The 15,205-nt window shown below is 40.1% G+C and overlaps 1 protein-coding gene and 1 pseudogene across 3 annotated transcripts in view; one reads left to right on the forward strand and one right to left on the reverse strand.

Annotated features, from left to right (window-relative positions):
- The window catches only part of GRM7 (glutamate metabotropic receptor 7), a 921,897-nt gene that overhangs the window by 361,766 nt on the left and 544,926 nt on the right, over window positions 1–15,205 (forward strand). The gene's annotated exons all lie outside the window — the stretch shown is intronic.
- LOC123932752 lies at window positions 735–2,212 on the reverse strand (annotated as a pseudogene).

Here is a 15,205-nt window from a genome sequence, read left to right on the forward strand (position 1 = left end):
GCATCTGTATTAAATGCAATTTTTAAAAAAAGAACACTTCTTATGTAAAGCAACAGTTAAAATGGAATGATCTCTCTGTAATAGGTGAAATAATTTTGGGACAAGATTATATACTGCCTCAACATGGCTGAAGTTTGTACAACATTTTACTACTAATTACATTACCAGCTATTTTTTTTAAACCCTCTTGAAACTTTAATGTATTTATCTTAACTTTCTCCTAAGATCTGTTGCTTTTGGAGCTCTGTGTTCCCTAGTAGTGTCTTTTAGCTTGTTGGCATGGTTAATTGAGAAAGTCTGTAGTCATGTCATCTCAAATTAAATGTAATTCTCAGGATTGTCTTGTTCTCTGTTCTATGATATATGTGGGAAGTGTTTTCCCCATTTATGTCATCTTCTTTCATTAAAAACCTGCATTCAGGTAAAGTTTCAAGTAGCCTTTTGCTATCGCCATTAATCAGTTTTCTACTCCTAAGTCAAATACACATTTTCCCCTCTTACTTTGTCACAGACTTCTTTATTTAAGAACAAAGTGATGAGTGACGCAGGGATTAAAAACAAGAACATCCTTGAACTTCATCTTCCTTCCAAAGGGTTCCCTCAAACTCCCTGCCCCCACACCCTTTGTGTTCCCAAATCCTTTCTTCAGGAATGAAGAACTTAATCCCAAAGCCTGGTACAAATCCCAGGTTCTCCTTCCTTAGCTCTCCCCTTTCCTCTGCAACCCCCCACCCCTACCCTATTTCCTGGGGAGGACAAGCACCTTGGTTTGAATACATGGGAGACCCCAGAGTGGTACAAGACACAGAGGGAAAGGCTTCACCCTCCAGGAAAGGGACTGAGGGTACAGCCTGGTGAAGTGAAAGCCTCCATACCCTGGACCACCAAAATGGGGCCTTGGTGCCAGAAGAAAATATACTGGTGACCCTGAGAAAGGGGACCCAGCAGCTTCAAAATCTCTCCTTGTGAATACTCACCACTTGATCCTTTGCCCTTCTGGGGATGATTGCAGAATCACCCTTGAACCACGTCCTTCGGCCATGTTGCTGATTGGCTGTAGGGTAGGTTTCAGGCACTGCAGGCTCATGTTCTCTGGGTTGCCTCTCTCTCGGTTCTCCAGACTTACTCACTTTCTCTTTTGGGCCTGCACGAGAGCCTCTGTTTTGCATATCTCCAGTAGATTTTCATCTTTGTCAGCTTCTTCCATCCATTTCTGCAGCAGGGACTGCAGCTTACACATGTTCTTGAAACTGATCTGCAGAGCCTCAAAATAGCAGATGGTCATTTGGCTGAACACCTTCCAGAAGATAACCTTCACCATGAGCCCTGCATTGGCCTGAGTATATTCCAGGGTGATCCTCTTCTGCTTCAGGAATTTGGCAAATTGTTGCAGGTCTTTCTGCAGAACTTTGATGTTCTGGGACTCCCAGGGATTTGCTCCAACTTCTCCTTGACAGCTTCACAGCCTCTAGTGGGATAGTACAGGGTCGGGGGAGGACCCCTCGGGGTTGCTTTTCTGCTCCCAGGTCTCAAGGCCACCTTGGGGCACTAGCCCCATTCTTTTTTTTTTTTTTTAAGATTTTTATTTATTTATTTGACAGACAGAAATTACAAGTAGGCAGAGAGGCAGGCAGAGAGAAAGAGGAGGAAGCAGGCTCCCGCTTGAGCAGAGAGCCCTATGTGGGGCTCGATCCCAGGACCCTGAGATCATGACCCCAGCGGAAGGCAGAGGCTTTAACCCACTGAGCCACCCAGGCGCCCCCACTAGCCCTATTCTAACCTGAGGTTCACAGTATAAAATCCCACCCCGGGACTCATATGGCGGGGCACGGGTGAATCCCCCACACCTCAGTCTGATTCCTGACCTGCCAGGAGGGCCTTGGAAACCCAGCAAGGCTCCAGCCCTCCTGGCCCATTGCCTTCACCCCCAGTAGGGGCAAGAAGGCCAAGTGCAAAGCCAGATCTCCACCATGGGGAACCCACTCCCCAAGCTGGGGGCCTGGAAAAGTATACAAAATATTCTTAAAACAATAACAAGCATACAAGGTTTCTTTTGCTACTTTAAAAAATACCACTCCTGGTTCTCAACTTTCTCAAAGATATACTCGTCTATCTTAAGTTCATCCCAGACCTTCTGAGTCCAAAATCTCCAGTTTAAAAGACTGCTTTTTTTGGTAATGCCTCGGACAGTGTGAGCTTCTACATTTATCATAATCTAGATGTTGAGCTACAGTAGTTTAGAAGGCCACTGATATCTTAGAAACTAATTCTTATCATGAGGTGTTTTTGTTGTTGTTGTTTTTTTTTTTGAGTCCAGACTATTTTTTAAATTATGAAACTTCTGAGTATGTTAGGCATTGTATAGTATAAACATATTTTGTACTGAGATGCATAGAAAATAAATACTCATGTGTGTTCATATCCATGCCCCACCTCCTCTGCCCCTCCCCGGTAAATTTAGATATTTGAAATTAGATTGATTCCAGGTAAAGCAAGAAAGACTTGCTGGGAAAAAGGAAATTAAACTGTTAAAAAAAATAAATAGGCAGTTGTAAGGGGATAGGCCTTTTAATGTATGGAGAAAGCTGGGATATAATTCATGAATAGTATTGTGATTATGATCGAAGGTCAAAGTGTTTTGGGTTATAGGGAATCACTATTCTGCAGACTTCTGCCAACATGGATTAGTTTGTCTGGTTTTGGCTTGATATAAATGGAATCACAGGAAGTGGACTCCATTATATCTGGCCTCTTTAACTCCAGATTATTTCTGTGAGAATTATACCTGTTGCAATACTTTGTTCTGTTTCATTGCCGTACAATATTCCATTTGAATTTTACAGTTTACCTATTCTACAGTTTGTGAACATTTGGGTTGTTTTCCACTATTTGTATATTAGGAAGAGTCCTATAAAAAACATTTTTGGACATGTCAAAAAAAAAGTATTTGGGGTTATATATAATAGGAAGGAAAAAATTCAAACTAACAAAAGACAGAACATGTATTGTTCACTTAGAGGAAAAAGTTCAGGTGTGGGACAGAAGTCAGACCGTGTTTGCTCAGGACTCCTGCCCTATTTCCCTGAATCAGCCACCACTCCCTGCTGTGGCAGCTTTATCCTCAGACAGAAGGGCATGCCTGGGACATGTTGAAGCCTCATGTAGTATTTGAAGTTCAGAGAAGGACTGATGATTCTTCCGGTGGTTCTCTAAGAGAAGCAAAGACATCTATTTTTCAGTGGCCTAAGCAATAATTAATTATGTCTTACTGGACAATAATGGGTTATCTGCCAATTATTTCACCAATCCCTTTAGCCAAGAATGTTTCATGAAAGTGAGTGATTTAGTCCTGCATTATTGAGTTCGTCAGTGACACAGGGTAAAAGAGTCCCTTGAACCTAATCAGGTCTGGAGGTTAGATCAGCTCTCCCTGAAGCACATGGATTACCTCATAATAAAGGGTGAAAACACTGAGAAATGGATGCTGGGTGGGCAAAGAACCACCGTAGAGATAGGAAGAAGGTCTTGTTCTGGTGCTAGAAGTGTTCTTGATTGCACTGAACGTCACATCTTCACTTCTTCTCCATTGCGAGTGCTGGACAGTCTGTTGCTTTTTAACAGAAGTGGAAAAATACTGGACCCAACACTACATTGACTGTAGAGCAGTGTTTTTTCCCTCCATTTGGAAATGAATACATTAATAATTGCTCATATTAAAAATAGCTTTGTAAGAGGAAAAAATGTGCGATTTATGTTCTAGGTCAATATTTGGGGATTTCTGAACTGTTTTTCATTTGTAAATAAGTAATTCAGTGAAAACTAAAATGGTTTGGCTCCAAATAAGTAAATAATTAATAATCATCTTGCTTTCTGGGTGACTTATTTAAGTATTAGCTCTAAAAATAAGTATGGAAAAAGGGTCGTAGTGTGGAAGAGTGACTATGGTTTTTACATTCAAATTGAATCCTATTCTTAGGAGGACTAAGGTCTTAGACTCCCAAATATGTTTTTTACTCTTATTTATTTATTTTTTTACAGTGTAAGATAGCTTTTCCCAAACATTATGTTACGCCCTTATAAGTTAACATCAGTGTTTTTCTGAATTGGATGAATTGGTTTGTTCAGAAACATGTTTTTAAATAATAATAATAATTTCAAAGAAGCTGAAGATCTGGGGACTTTTGCATTATGGATATGCATTAGACTTAGTGTCACCATTTTCTTATAACTTTGAATTAATAATTTGGAAAGAACTTTAACTAGGACTGTGAAGTTGTTCATTTCAACTCCATAGCTCAGTCAACCAAGTAACACATACGCCTGGTGGCACCAGGAAATGGAAGGTTTGCCTTTCAGGGTTGTCGTTGGTTCAGAGACACATAATTCACCCAGAATCACACACAAAGCAGGATTGTCAAGCCATGCTATTTTTATTTAATAGTCTTACATCATGTTTCCTTTCAAAATTGTTTTCCAATAGCAAGACTTATTGATTTTAATATTCTGTGAGATGGGTTCAAATTTATTTGAAGATGGGTTCGATATTTGAAAATACAACAGTCATTCAGAACAGTAGCAGGTTTATTATGTGAGTATGGTGACCCATCATGTGGAGGTAGGAAAGGCAAAAGCAAGATGTGAGTATGGAGTGATAATAGTAATTTTCACATGCTATGATAAACTGCCCAAGAAGATGATTCTTAAAAAAAATAAATGTATGTTGATAATCTGCTCATTTGTACCAAATTGATGAAAGAGTCATTTGAAGAGCTTTAACTTTGACGTTTACTCAAATATCCTGGCTAAATAAAATAGGAATGAATAGAATTGTGCTGTGTGTCTTTTAATCATTCTTGAATTTCCCTAAGGTACCTCAGTGTATTGGACATGATTGTCTTTGTTCATGACATTGTATTAGTGCTGTAGCTCTAACGCAGACATACACCAAAGTCTTAAAGAGAGGAGACTCTTAAATAGTGAGTAGGGAATGAAGTACATTTAGTTCTATGTGTCTCAGTCCTTTTGCTTTTATTATCTTTCTCTCTTTTTCACTGCCTCCTCCTGGCCACTTCTTTGCTCATTAGATCTCTCATTAGAAGGCAGATAGGGAAATCAAAAGGTAATGAAACTTAAATCTGCTAATTTTGCAACTTGTTAGCAGCTCCTATTAAATGTTCAGTGGGAGAAGAAGCTATCATTATTAGCTAAAAGGAAGCTTAGGGATAATCTATGGAATTTATTTATCTGTTACTAATTCATTAATAATTGATCATTAAATTAAGCCAGCCAATTTATTGCACAACTAAATTATAGCAAATGTGCTTTTTCTTTGCTCACAGTTAAAAGTTTTTACTGTAAAAGATACCAATTATTATATATTTAATAAAACTCAAATTTAATAAAGCAAGGTCCACGATCTCACAAAGCCAACCTCCTTTATTCTCTGAGATGTATAACAATGCTAATAATGGCTACATCGAATCATCTTGGACAAAGCAAAAATAACCCTGTTGTTTCTGAGGTGCAAGACAGGAGAGTCTATCTATATATCTGCTAAACCTTGGCAAGAAAAGCAAAAGAAGAGATAGCATCTGAGAAAATTCAGAGGTGTTGCTAGCTTGCAGGGCCCTGCTTGTGATAGCGTGACTCTAATTGGTTTAAATAACAGGTGATGTAAAGAAAATATGAAGCCATTTCAGCCTTCTTTTATCATTAGAAGTGCTCTACTGGATGCTCGCTTCCAACAGCTGGCTTTGTGATAGATCCTGGAACGCAGGTGCGGGGGGGGGGGGGCGGAGTGGAAGGAGCACCAGGGAAGGTTTGAGGTTAAAAATATGGAGAAAATGTGTCTGTTGGCCATCTGGAAGTCTTCTTTGCAGAAATGTCTGTTCATGTCCTCTGCCCATTTCTTGATTGGATTGTTTGTTCTTTGGGTGTTGAGTTTGCTAAGTTCCTTATAAATTTTGGATACTAGCCCTTTATCTGATGTGTCGTTTGCAAATATCTTCTCCCATTCTGTCAGTTGTCTTTTGGTTTTGTTAACTGTTTCCTTTGCTGTGCAAAAGCTTTTGATCTTGATGAAATCCCAATAGTTCATTTTTGCCCTTGCTTCCCTTGACTTTGCCGATGTTCCTAGGAAGATGTGCTACAGCTGAGGTCGAAGAGGTTGCTGCCTGCGTTCTCCTCAAGGATTTTGATGGATTCCTTTCTCACATTGAGGTCCTTCATCCATTTGGAGTCTATTTTCGTGTGTGGTGTAAGGAAGTGGTCCAATTTCATTTTTCTGCATGTGGCTGTCCAATATTCCCAGCACCATTTATTGAAGAGGCTGTCTTTTTTCCATTGGACATTCTTTCCTGCTTTGTCGAAGATTAGTTGACCATAGAGTTGAGGGTCTATTTCTGGGCTCTCTATTCTGTTCCATTGATCTATGTGTCTGTTTTTGTGCCAGTACCATGCTGTCTTGATGATGACAGCTTTGTAATAGAGCTTGAAGTCCGGAATTGTGATGCCACCAACTTTGGCTTTCTTTTTCAATATTCCTTTGGCTATTCGAGGCCTTTTCTGGTTCCATATAAATTTTAGGATTATTTGTTCCATTTCTTTGAAAAAAATGGATGGTATTTTGATAGGGATCGCATTAAATGTGTAGATTGCTTTAGGTAGCATAGACATTTTCACAATATTTATTCTTCCAATCCAGGAGCATGGAACATTTTTCCATTTCTTTGTGTCTTCCTCAATTTCTTTCATGAGTACTTTATAGTTTTCTGCATATAGATCCTTAGCCTCTTTGGTTAGGTTTATTCCTAGGTATCTTATAGTTTTGGGTGCAATTGTAAATGGGATTGACTCCTTAATTTTTCTTTCTTCTGTCTGTTGTTGGTGTACAGAAATGCAACTGATTTCTGTGCATGGATTTTATATCCTGACACTTTACTGAATTCCTGTACAAGTTCTAGCAGTTTTGGAGTAGAGTCTTTTGGGTTTTCCACATATAGTATCATATCATCTGCGAAGAGTGATAGTTTGACTTCTTCTTTGCCAATTTGGATGCCTTTAATTTCTTTTTGTTGTCTGATTGCTGAGGCTAGGACTTCTAGTACTATGTTGAATGGCAGTGGTGATAATGGACATCCCTGCCGTGTTCCTGACTTTAGCGGAAAAACTTTCAGTTTTTCTCCATTGAGAATGATATTTGCGGTGGGTTTTTCATAGATGGCTTTGATAATATTGAGGTATGTGCCCTCCATCCCTACACTTTGAAGAGTTTTGATCAGGAAGGGATGCTGTACTTTGTCAAATGCTTTTTCAGAATCTATTGAGAGTATCATCTGGAAGACATCCAGATGGCCAACAGACACATGAAAAAGTGCTCCATGTCACTCGGCATCAGGGAAATACAAATCAAAACCACAATGAGATATCACCTCACACCAGTCAGAATGGCTAAAATTAACAAGTCAGGAAATGACAGATGCTGGCGAGGATGCGGAGAAAGGGGAACCCTCCTACGCTGTTGGTGGGAATGCAAGCTGGTGCAACCACTCTGGAAAACAGCATGGAGGTTCCTCAAAATGTTGAAAATAGAACTACCCTATGACCCAGCAATTGCACTACTGGGTATTTACCCTAAAGATACAAACATAGTGATCCGAAGGGGCACGGGTACCCAAATGTTTATAGCAGCAATGTCTACAATAGCCAAACTATGGAAAGAACCTAGATGTCCATCAACAGATGAATGGATAAAGAAGATTTGGTATATATACACAATGGAATACTATGCAGCCACCAAAAGAAATGAAATCTTGCCATTTGCGATGACGTGGATGGAACTAGAGGGTATCATGCTTAGTGAAATAAGTCAATCGGAGAAAGACAACTATCATATGATCTCCCTGATATGAGGACGTGGAGATGCAACATGGGGAGCTAGGGGGATAGGAGAAGAATAAATGAAACAAGATGGGATTAGGAGGGAGACAAACCATAAATGACTCTTAATCTCACAAAACAAACTGGGGGTTGCTGGGGGGAGGTGGGGTTGGGAGAGGGGGAGGGGGTTATGGACATTGGGGAGGGTATGTGCTATCGTGAGTGCTGTGAAGTGTGTAAACCTGGCGATTCACAGACCTGTACCCCTGGGGATAAAAATACATTATATGTTTATTAAAAAAAAAAAAAATTGGAAGGGGAGGCGAACCATAAGAGACTATGGACTCTGAAAAACAACCTGAGGGTTTTGAAGGGTCGGGGGTGGGAGGTTGGGGGAACCAGGTGGTGGGTAATAGGGAGGGCACATATTGCATGGAGCACTGGGTGTTGTGCAAAAACAATGAATACTGTTACGCTGAAAAAAATAAATAAAACATCAAAAAAATATGGACAAAATATATACATGAAAAAATGAAGTCGGGTTTTTGACTAAAAATAATTTGCACATGGACTGTTTGGATGGAGAGAATGTAACAGCAATGAAGAAAGTTAGCATGAGAAATTAAATGTATCCTGAAAGAGAAATAGGGAAAAATGCAAAGGAACAGAAGGTTTGCTGTGAGGCATACAGAGCATGAAGGCACACACTTGGCCTTGCTCAGATGAGCTGCTGTAACCTCCGATTCCAAACAGCTGTGTCTGTGCCAGAAACACCAGAAGAGCATTTCTCAAGCTTGGTTGGACTTTGCAATTACCTTGGGAATTTGAAAGTGTGCCGATGCTTCCATCCTACTCCAAGAGATACTGATTGAATTGGTCTACGATGGGGCTTCTACATTTGGTGACTCTACTGTACAGTCCTCTTAGGTAGCCAACCACGGCTCTGGAATATGAAGATGTCATTTAATGCCACCTTCTCTCACGGGGCTGCCTTCCCATCTGCAGGCTCACTTTATATATCCTGCCCATCACCCTCTCTCCTCTGCATACATAGTCTCAGCACAACAGAAATCTAGATAAACTGATAAAATATCCTAACACTTTAGCTGTAGAAGCAAATTCTTTTTTTTTTAAATATTTTATTTGTTTATTTGACAGAGATCACAAGTAGGCAGAGAGGCAGGCAGAGAGAGAGAGAGGAGGAAGCAGGCTGTCCGCAGAGCAGAGAGCCCGATGCGGGGCTCGATCCCAGGACCCCGAGATCATGACCTGAGCTGAAGGCAGAGGCTTTAACCCATTGAGCCACCCAGGTACCCCAGCAAATTCTTTATAGTAGTGTCTCCATAAGTGGAGATTTCTATGTCAAATCGAGGATCTCCTCTCCTTGTCTTCAGCTTTGGACACTAAATGTGTAAGATGTTAAAATCTGTAATAGGAAACAGTAGAATTACAATAGATATTTAACATTTTTAAGACACTCCTAGTATGTATTTCAGAACATGTTGCTATCTTTTACAAATCATCTTGGCTCTGCTATATCTGTTCACAAACATGATGAAAATGGCACATTTTATCTTTCAGATGCCTCTGCAATTATTGCCATGAAAATGGGATTTATTTACTCAAACCCATTTCTTTTTTAAGGAAATGTCTGGAGCACAAGCGAGAAATGTTACTAAATAGGTCATTTAGAGATCCTGGGACTTCTATATTTAGTATAGCTGCCTTAAACCCAACTATAGCAAGAGAAATCGAGAAGGCACTTTGGAAAGGCATGAGTACTTTTGACAACAGCATATTTAGCCAGTTACTCCTCACAGTCAGAGAAGATAAATATTTTACCCCCCTCCCCATCTGATCTCTCGCTCTAAGTATTCATTCATTCATTCATCATTTTTTTTTTCTTTCACAGCCTGAGCCCTCACTAGGCTATCATGATGCCTTCCTTAGTGGTGATGACATGACACAAGCAGTGTCCCTTCAGCATGATAGACTGGGGCTGCAGGGAGCCTGGAGCTGCACTTCTCAGGTTGGCGGTGCTGGGCTTGTACTTGCTAGTGTATGACCTTGGGCAAGTAACTGAGCTGCTTTCAGCCTCAGTTTTCTCATCTGTAAGATATAGATTTATTTGTCAAATCTACCTTCGCAAATTCTGTGTGTTGGGCCTGGTGCCAGGTGACAGAGGTACAGAAGGGCAGAGACAGGAGGGAACCTTTTTAAGGGGTGTGTTTTTTACATAGCACCTAGTACAGTAAACACTAGTGGTCATTGTTTTTATTATCACAGGACTGCACGGGGTTCTGCAAGGGATTCAGAACGACGGTGATCACAAATATATCTGATTTATAAAACACGTTTTTATTTTGCTTAATCAAATTTGTGGCATCACTTCCTAGAGCTCTGCAATTTGTCTTTGTTAGCAGCTCCCAGGAATCTGGGTGTAAAAGCAGAGATGATAAATATTTAACACAATTCTGAACAGAATTTTTCCAGGAGGATGTGATAGATAAGAAATGAAGCGATTCAGGGTTCCGCAGGAGCATGGTCGGATGTACCTTGCACAAGGTCAGGTATCTTGTCTTTGCTATTTACTGCTATATTCTCGGGGATAAATAATGCAAATAGTAGGAAATCAAGAATTAGTTGAATGAATAAATGAATCAAGGGAAGGATCTAAGTTGGCAAGATTAAGAAATAAGGACATGAGAGGAGGGGCCCCATCGAGGGAGAGGAAATAGGGAGGTGAAATCTCCAGAAACAGTGTGCAATGAGGGAGGGAGTGTGAGAGCTAGAAGCGCAGGAGGTCATGCCAGAGGGCCAGGCAGTTGATTTAAAGCTTTTTTTTTTTTTTTTTAAAAGATTTTATTTATTTATTTGACAGAGAGAGAGATCACAAGTAGGCAGAGAGGCAGGCAGAGAGAGAAAGAGGAGGAAGCAGGCTCCCCGTGGAGCAGAGAGCCCGATGCGGGGCTCGATCCCAGGACCCTGAGATCATGACCTGAGCCGAAGGCAGAGGCTTAATCCACTGAGCCACCCAGGCGCCCCTGATTTAAAGCTTTTAAAGATGGTGCAATTCAGAAAAGTGTCAAGAGCCAGGTAGGCACTGTCCTGTGACAGGTAGAGGTAATGTGGAATGTACAGGGGAAACAAAGGCAACTGAGGAACTTTGTGTTGAGGATGGAGTTCAAAGGCCCCTGGAAGTCATCCAAGAGCTAGAGGGTAAAATTAAAGAAAAGTGTGATCCTGAAGCAAGGTGTTGAGAACAGTACTGTGGGCCAGGAGATGAGGTGGTAGGAGTAGAGGAAGGTGCAGCTGGCAGACATGGGCCTGGAAACATAATTTTTCTGTTTACTTTTTATAGGAGTTTAGAGGAGCAATGATTTGACCTTGGCAGGGGAGATCCGTGTCTTACGTCTTAGGAACAAAGGGCAGAGGAGTGGAGATGGGAAGTGAAAAAACCTAGACAGTAAAACTTTTTTTTTTTTAAACTTTTTTTTAAAGATTTTATTTATTTATTTGACAGACAGAGATCACAAGTAGGCTGAGAGGCAGGCAGAGAGAGGAGGAAGCAAGCTCCCCGCTGAGCAGAGAGCCCAATGTGGGGCTCGATCCCAGGACCCTGAGCCGAAGGCAGAGTAAGATGGACTCACAACTCCTACTAACTCATTACCATCCTTGCAGAGAGGATACTTTAAGCATGATAATTAAGCGTTTCCTTCTGGTCTACTTAGGAGCCTAATCTTCATCAGCTCTTCACAGTCTGATCACATAAAATACCTCTTTGCATTCAACTATTGCCACATTCTTCAAGGTAATTGGAAGTGGCTTGGGTGCTGAGTCAAGGAATCCTAGCTAAGGAACTTCACACAGAGCTTTTGCTGCACGGAGCTGGCAAAAGTATTATCAGCTTAAACAAATGGAGGATTTATTCAGTTCTCATCTATTAGCTGCAGTGGCTTCACAGCCATTAGAAATGTGTGGAAGAAACGTTCCCACTACTTCCTTATAAAATCTTAACATCCCATTCAGCATATGAATGAGACTTGCATATCTTTGGAGGATTTGTTATCCTGAAAGTAGAACCTTATTATTATTTTTGTAACTGATAAACTCTAGGAAGTGCAGGGATGTGGAAGCATAGGACCAGGTGTTACAGAAGGAATGTGTTTATAAGAATCAAGTCAAGAACAGAAATGCTGGAAGCACCACAGATGGGATTTTAATGGAAGTTTCCTTCTAATTTAAGATCTCGCTGTCTGCACGATAAAGGTAATACTCAAGAAAGGTTGTGTAAAGGAAATAAAATGAAAACCTCAGTATCAAAGTGGAAATTGAGGACAGTGTTCACCATGAAAGACTTCCATGACCTGCCCTCTGCTCACGTGCTCTAGGTATAGTATGTGAAAACACAAAATGACACAGCAGTAGGGATGATTATGTACATATTGTATATTGGGGTTTTGAGGAATTACAGTGTCCTGTTTGTCCCTTATAAAATTTGAAATGATGTTACTTCCAGAGGAAGGACTGGTGTGATGAATAACAGTATAAGTAATAAATAACAAGGAGGCTACACAATATTAGAAATGGAAACCACTTGGTTATTAAATGGAGAAGTTTCTACTCCCTGGTGGTACTAAATCATGTGAAGTGATATCCACCAGTTTTATCCCCAAGTGAAAAGGCAACTCCACAAATTAAAAAAAAAAAAAAAGGTCACAAGATATGTATTATTGTGTTTATTACTGAGGTTGTCAGGCATTTTCACATGATGGTATTTCTCATGAGTAAGGAAAAAAGAAGTAGACTTTTCTACTTCACCTTAGATTAAAGCATTGTACCTTTGTTTAAAATGTATGTATAACTTGACCACATTTTCTAAAAGGCAAATGCAGGAAGATGGATTTTGCATAAATTCCAATGTAGTTTTGCAAACTGTGGTATGCATCCAGAGTACCAGGTGCTTGCTGCATTTGTAGAAGCTCCTTTTCGGACTTCTAAATCAGACGCCTTATAGGTAAGGCCCAGTCCCTCTGGGAATCTGTTTCAGGTAGGAAGAGAACCAGACCTCGAGAGAAACTGGATTTGGGTTATGGTCATCTCGGGTTCCTGAGTGAGAGCTCTATAGCCTTGAAACCCTAATTGGCAAAACCTTGCTCTAGTTTTTGCTGGGTAGAATAAGGTAAACCCATCATCTATTCAGTTTCAACAGGTAGAATCTATTTGGGAGATTGATTTTTACATAAACTTACAGAAGGAACCAATAAATCCCCAGTATTCCTTCTGCGCTTCCAGAAGAAAAAAATGGCACCCCAAAGGAGAAAAAACTTTATTGTGCAAGTAAACTAGGAATATCTATAGAAGGCAGGTATGAGCAGAAATTCATTTGTATTTCATATTTCACATTGAATTTAATAGCACAGATTATTAATGAGAGACATAAGGGAACTACCTTTCTTCCCTGAACTCTCTGCTGAATTTGACATCACCAATGGTGGCTGCTTATATTAAAGCTTTCCCACTCTTGACTTCCCTGACTCAGAGTTTTTCAGTCCCGCTGCTGGCCCTGGGACCACTTTTTGGCTGGTTTCTCTTTTTTTGGGTGGCACTTCTCTCCCAATTAACAAATGTTACCTCCTCAGGCTTAACACTTTCCTTGAATAGGATCAACTGTTAACAGGCCTGCATATCCCATCCTAAACTACCTTCCAAGTCTTGACCTCAACAAACTTAAAATCCTATACAATTTCCAGTTAAATACCTTGTTCTTATGTCAAACCATGGAATTAATCCACCCCTTCTAAATGTAGCATAGCTTCCCAAACTCCTCTTCTATCATTTCCTTGGGTATTTTTTGTTTTTGATTTTGTGATTTTTTTTTTTTTTGCGCTGAGATTTAGATCTTCTACTTTTTCATTTCCACTAAATGGTAGAAAAACTGAAATTTCTAGTTGTTTTCCTTGGTTTCCCTCTCTCTCTTTCTCTTTCTCTCCTTTCAGTTTCCATCTCTTTCTCTCTTTCTTTGCATTCACTAGGTATTTACCCATCCATTCATCCATTCATCCATCCATCCACCTATCAAATACTTATTGTCAGCTATGTGTCAAGCATTATGCTAATTTCCAGAGATACAATGAGAGAGTATGGATCCATACTAGCATGTATGGAACATTAATGATTATAGGTTAATGAAATAATTACACAAATATGTCATTGCAAACTTTGATCACCATCAGGAAGGTAATGTTCAGAATACTATAAATTTGTCTGGAGAACCGATCTCATAAGTGTGCAGGAAGAGACGGAGGAAGATATTTCTAAGAAAGATCATTTCCTGCTGAAAGAACAGAGGGGACATATGTGGCTAAAGCTGAGTGGGAGCAAGAAAAGAACATTCTAATGTTTTGTTTCTGTTTTTGTTCATGCCTTCCTTCATCCGCCAGCTAATACTATTTGAGTGAATGTTTGGTGCCTGGTGATGTACTTAAAACAAGAGATTCAGTTGTAAGCAATACCTTCAACAGTTCAACAGATTTTTATCACTTATCTTGTAGATGCCAGCCACTGACAAGATACTGCATGTTGAGTTTCCATTCCTCAAGCATGCAGGTATCGTTGCAAAGATACATGCCTTTTATCTGATGAAGATCTGCCAGTGCCTTCAGTGTAACCAATCCAGACTTTCTAAAAGAGACTTCTTGGGCTACACCAATCATATCATATTTGATTGCCCATTTTTCTTGAAGTAAAGTTAATCAGTTTACGGTCCTTCATGACACATATTAACTCAGTCTTTGTGCTTTGGTACATACTTGTCTCTTGGTGTATTTCCTTGTCCTAGAAACTTCTCCCTCCAGAACACAGTGTACCAGAGTGAAAGCGCAAAAGCCATGGTGACAGATTCAACTGAAGTCCTAGGTCAGGCCGTGACTACTCACGGAACAGTGTGCTGGGGCTCAACCTCTCTGACCTCTGACTCCATTTTTATCACCAGCGAAAAAGGAGAAGGGATAAACTTGCCAAGTTATTGTTCATGTTAAGTAGGAGTAAGTACAATGTCTGACACATAACGTATGTCCAGTGAATGATGCTTGGGAGGGGACAGAAACAGGTTGAGGAGGCTGCTAGAAAATTATAGTAGCAGTGACTACTATTGTATTACCAAAAAACTTGGAACAAAACTCTTAACTATTGGGAAGCCTTAGATTTCACCATCCTGATTCTCCATTTTTGCAGGTTTAATTCCTCATGTCATTGAGCTCCAAGTAAGATAATTACTAGCTCGTTCTATCAGTCCCTGCTCAAGGCTACAAAGACCCCTTTAGAT

The sequence above is a fragment of the Meles meles genome, chromosome 20 (genome assembly GCF_922984935.1).
Source record: "Meles meles chromosome 20, mMelMel3.1 paternal haplotype, whole genome shotgun sequence".
In the NCBI taxonomy this organism is placed as follows: domain Eukaryota; kingdom Metazoa; phylum Chordata; class Mammalia; order Carnivora; family Mustelidae; genus Meles; species Meles meles.